Raw genomic sequence first — 6,000 nt, forward strand, 5'->3', positions numbered from 1 at the left:
CAGCTCTCCAGGTGCCCTCTTTCAGCTTTGTGGTCTCTACAACTGATTGGTTGGTGCCAGGGCACAGGGTCATTAGTCATTGCAGCTGGTCCTGGTGTCACCCACCTGGTTTGGCTGCTTTTCTGGGCCTGGAGCTGAAATACAACTGAGGCCTAGATGTTATCTCTAGGGAGATGACCTTCTGTGTCTGCTGTAAATTCCCCTGCCAGTTTGTTTAGCTATTGGTCTCAGTTTTACTATTCCACTTGTCCTGGCTCAGTGGCCTGTCTCACTACCAGCTCTCATTGTCCCGCAGAGACCTCCAAAAATGCTTATTCCAGCAGTACCCCAAGAGCCCCACTTCCACAAGCAACAGGGGAGACGAGGCACACTCCCCTAAGATAACGTTAGTGATGCAGGAATAAACAAAGACTATACCTTCTCTTAGTGACCTGGATGTTAAGAAGGCAATTGGTGGCATATACTTACAGGACTTTTAAACAAACCAGCACTTGCTAAGATCAGCTTACCCCAATCGCATAGAAAAAAATAAACCAAGGCATCTATTGCAGGACTTTTTCACCAGGGTGATTTTTGTCTCCCAGGAGACATTTGGGAATGTCTAGAGATATTTTTGGTTGTCACATTTTAGGCTGTGGGTGTTGCTACTGGCACCTAAGAGACAGAGGCCAGGATGCTGCAAAAATATTCTACAAGTCATAGGCCAGCTCCCCACAAAAACAGAATTATCTAACTCCAAATAGTGATAGTACTGAGGTTGAGAAGCTCTGCTGTACTGTAATTTTTACACTTTTCTCACACACATACTCCTAAATCCACTGACATGAAAATTATACCTTTGAAATGTCTGCAGTTGAGACTATATGTACAACGCTCATGACAGAAAGCCCAGGTGTGCTCCACCACCACACATGCTGTGCTCAGGTGGGTACACAGTACTTTCACGCAGAAGTGCGGATCTGCTACATCCACTTTGAGAGCCACATGAGAGAGTTGACTATATTTTCAAAAAGACTTTGAAATTCAAATTTAAAACATTGCTCTTCAAAATAGTGCCACAAACCTATCTGCCAACTTGATTAAGCAAGGTTAAGTGACACCGTTGTAATTAAACCTAGTTATTAATAACAAGAAAGGAACAAAGGGAGGCCCAAATATCATAGGCATGTCATTTGGGCACCTTGCCAGGAAGCTGCAGCTTAACACTCCCGGGGAAACCACCGGCCTATTCCCCCAGAATCGCTGGGGGAAGAGCCTGGGTAGGGGGAGAAGAGACTGATGCCCAGTAGAGTCTGGGTGAAATAAGGAAGGTACCTGTCTGCCAGTCACACCTGGGAACAGGTCATTGGCCAGAGTAGGTGTGGCCACTGCGAGGGGGAAATTTGAGGTATATAATCTTCTAAACAAAGGAGCTGGCTCCCTGGCACTCTTGCCCTTACGCACTCCTGGTTTCTCAGGGGCTCCCATGCTCCTGCTCTCCTGCATTTTCCCACAGGGCCCACGGCCATGCGGACGCCATACAATGGACTAATGGGCTGCAACCAGCCTGATGCTGTACCTGACGCCACTCCACCATGGAAAGGAAACTTTGGGCACTGGCTTTGCTTCCAGCTCTGCTGAATCCCCAGCTGCATATCTTCCAGGACTGGATTAAGGGAAATGAGACTTTGGAAACTGAGGGATGTCATCCCATGAAAATAAAGCTTCCTACCATATTTCCTTCTCCTGTGGGGGCCTGCGGAAATGCTAATTCCAGTGACACCCCCAAAACCCCACTCCCACTAGCAACAGAGAAAGACCAACCACACTTTTATCTGATAACATAAGTACCAAGAAAAGAAACTGTGGTGTGACATAGGTGCTGACCACGAACGAGCTTTATGTGGGTGCTCTTGTGAGACCTGGGCGGCAGCACCTTTCTCTAAGAACAGTCTACGGGAATAGGAGCAGCCGGGAAACGATGTACAGTAAGTGACCAGGGAAAACGAGTGTGGTTAGGCTCAGTGATGCTAATTGAGTCTGTGAGAAGAGCTTTGTCAAACCCCAATGAGTGCAGAGGCAAGAAAGGCACGTGGAAGCAACTGTTTATACCTAAAGGTTGGGAGCTAAAGTAAGTCACAGTGGGGAAATGTTGACCTTCAGAATCAACTTGTGAGCGATTGGGTTGAAAGTGAGTTACCAGGTGGCAAGTTCTGTTTCCTAGCGTGAGCCTCAGACCTGAGCCTTGCAGAATGACTGGCTGCAGAAGGGGAGGTGCGACACCTGGCCGGGGATGTCTGTGGGCTGCTGACCTGTGAAGCAGCAGGCAACCCCGGGCCCGCAGCCTGTGAACCCTGCCGGCGGCGGGAGCCAGGAGCCAGCACGGTGGTCCCCAGGCAGGCGCCCGGGCTGGGGGCTCAGGCAGCTGGAGGGAGCCTCGCGTGCTTGGATGTGGGGAGCGGGCAGGCTGCTGCTTCCAGGGTGCGCAGCTGGGGGCTCCGGGGGGGAGCCTGCAGGGCAGATACACCCCAACACTTCCGTGGCTACTCAGGTGCGGGGGTAAAAAGGGAACCCTGTCCTCCAATCTCGTTCTCCCAGGCTGGGGGAAATCAAATTACAGAGCCTGATTTACAGGGAAAATGAACGTTTTAACACATGTGCAGTTACAGGAGAAAATCCAAGTTTCTCCTGGACGTGAAAATTCCGAGGACGGTGAGGCATCGTCGGGTATAGAAGACAGTTTTGGACAAAGGAGAAAAGAGGGGACCGGGGCCTGAGATCTCCGATGTGAGGACAGGCGGTTTGCAGGCAGTTGAGGAAGAACCGCCCATGGCAGGAGGTCCCTCTGGACAGCTCAGGGCAGTGGGACAGGGGCTTCGGGCTAACAGGCCCCCGGGAAGCCCTCCGTTACCACGCTTAATTTAATGAGGCTGAGGCTGCACCCTAACCTCTTCCTCAAGCAGGTTTCTTTGTCTGAATCTCTTGGGCAAGAAAGGGGTGAGGGTCAAAGTTTCTTTCTAAGTCTTGTTTCTTAATATACAGCTTAAAATCAATATCCCAAAAAGCAGCTCTGGGGTGGCAAAACTCTTGTTCCCTTCACACGCTACAAAGGAGCTTGCCTAAATCCAAGTTGGAATTCTTTTATTTACTGGGCTCCTGCAGTCACAGGCCAAATTTAATTGCTATGCAAATTATTCACCAAAACAAAAATAAATCGGCCCCTTTCACACTGGCTCTTGGTGAATGCCAGCCCTTCTTCCTAACATCCCTGGGCTCTGTTTATTAAGTAGATCCCCTTGTTCTAAGAGGATCCAGGCTCAAGTCTTTAGGAGAGAAGGGTCATGGTTCCCGAAACATATTTTCAAATGGTTTGGCACCGATAATAAGTGTAAAAGTATATACAAAAAAATAAAATAATAAAATAAAATAATAAATGAAAGTATCTACACGCACAGAAATAAAGCAGAAATGGCAAGATGTTACCTTTTTGGTAATTTGAGGTGAAGTTTACAGGAATTCATTGTACTACCCCTGCAGGTTTAAACTTTTTCAAATAAAAAAGTAAAAACAAACAAACAGCCCTGACCTGTGAGGAAACAGGAATGAGGAAGTGCTACCGTCCAAGCTTGAAATCTTGAAATGACATGGCGACAAAAATTGCTTTAGGTTTTCTCTTAAAAAGAAACGTGGCAGAAGTAAAAGGGGATGTGTAGATGTGAGGGAACACATGTGTAAGTCTTTGTTAGCTGAGGCTGATGATGCTTCTCTCCCAGAGCGATTTTTCAACACCCTGGCGGATGATTCTAGATTGAACCACACAGTGTCCACTGGTTTCTCTCCTTCCCAGAAGGGGCATGTTCAGGGTGGTGAAAATAAAAGTTTGCTCTTTTGTGATGACTTAGTCTCAGTTGACTTTGATTCATCAACACTGGGTTCTAAGCTGCTGGGCTAACTAGCCACAGATTGTACTGCGGGAAAAAGTGCTTATGAGACCTAACACCTTGTAGTGGACTGTACCTTGCAGACCTCCTTGTTGATTGATGCTATGGGCTGAATTAGGTCCCCTCAAAATTCTATATGTTAACACTCTACCTCCAAGGTGATGATTCTGGGAGATGGAGCCTTTGGGAGGTAATTAGGCTTAGATGAGGTGATGAGGGTGGGGCCCGCATGGTGAGATTGGTGCCCTTATAGGAAGAGACACCAGAGAGGTAGCTCTCCTTCTCTGCCATCTGAGGACATGGTGAGAAAGCAAATACATTTAAAATAATATATAAGTGACCACATAACGTTATAATTATTCAAAATGCAACATGTTGTTAATGTGAAATAATGTTCTACAGATTTCAATAATAAAAGAAAGTTAAAACTATCATATTAACTGGGGGAGTGTGGACTTGCATAAAATATTATACATGTGTACGTCTGTATGTAAATTTGTACAAAAAGGTGAAAACAGTTTTATCTTTTAAATCTTTTAACATATTACTTCCAAGACTGGTTATAAGTAAAATTACCATATAAAATTGTTCTTGTTCTCATTTCTCTATCAATGTGGAATTAATTATATAATTAAGAGTGACCTCAGAACTATGAGGAATGATTTAAAAAGGCATCTGACATGTCTTATAAATAAAAGGAAGTTTCACAGAGATATGAAAGAAAAAAGTAACTTGAAAATGAAACAAAGTCAGAATGAGACATAGTTTCTGATCCCCAAATAAGCATTTAAACCCTATTTTAAGAGTGAGTGGCGGGGGGGTAGAAGCTAGTGATAATAGGAAGCCTTAGTTTTGAGTCTATCTTTACAAATAGGTACATGAAATACATTGTTAATGTATTAATTACATTAATACATTAACAATGTATAATACATTCTTAAATACATTAAGAATGGCCATTCCTTTTACTAACACAGACAAAAGGAACATGATCATTCTGTGCATTAGTACCAATCTTACGTTCAGTGAATTAAAAGCAGTTAGAGAAATGTAGTCTCTGTCTAAGAGAACACATGCTCTAAGGATTCAGGCGAGATGATGAATATTAGAAAATTAGCTGGTATGATGACTTAGTTAGGAGATAAATACCCTGTGTCTTGAATTTAGATCTTTTATTGTATCTTGGTTTTCTTCCTTGCTTGTTGTCATTGTTTACATTTTCATCAATGGACAGAAGGCAATTCTAACATCCTCAACTTTCTTTCTCATAAGGAGAGACGAATGCTCAGTCTAGCTGAGACCCCCACTAGCTGCCCAACCCAAACCTTCACTGAGTATTGACCTGCAACTAGACTGAGACGCCCACTAGTCAAACCCTACAGTGTAAACGTTGCCAGGGACAGGCTTGGTCCTTTAGGCCCATCTGTAAGTTTCAGAATCCTAACCCAGCTTCCTTGTCTTCATTTATCAGAGGCCTTCTGTATTTCTAGACCTTCTCTTAATAAAAACAGTGAACACATACCAGACATTTGCTATGTGCCAGGAACTTTGCAAAGTACTTTACATACGTGATTTTTAATCTCCATCAAAGTGCTACAAGATAGGCAGCATTAAATAGATGTCAGTGATTAAGAATTAGCCAAAGGTGACATAATAGGGAGTGTACACAGTAAGGTAACAATGTATATAAATTTAAAATTATGTCACTTAAAAATACAAACTTCCACTATAGGTAGCACCTCTGAAAACACATGTGACAGTGGGTGCACCATCACTCGCTGGAAGGAAATGGGCCCACAGACCTCAGGCCAGTGTGTCTCTGGAGATGCCTCAGCTGAAGGGAGCCACCCTTCCCTCCTGGGACTGGTAAAACAGCTGGGAAAACCCCACCCGTGCTTCAGTAGTTTCAGTACAGGTTAGCTTTTAGTAATGTGATTAAAAACAGATGACATCATCATCAAGCTTTAGTGATGGGGACACTGAAAATGAGAAGGACTTGAACACAAGACTGGAGAAGGAGAAGAGGCCAGGGGAAAGCCCAGGAGCGAGGAGGAAGGGCTGTGTGCAGGAACCAGAGAGG

The sequence above is a fragment of the Miniopterus schreibersii genome (genome assembly GCF_964146895.1).
Source record: "Miniopterus schreibersii genome assembly, chromosome: 15".
Classification (NCBI taxonomy): Eukaryota; Metazoa; Chordata; class Mammalia; order Chiroptera; family Miniopteridae; genus Miniopterus; species Miniopterus schreibersii.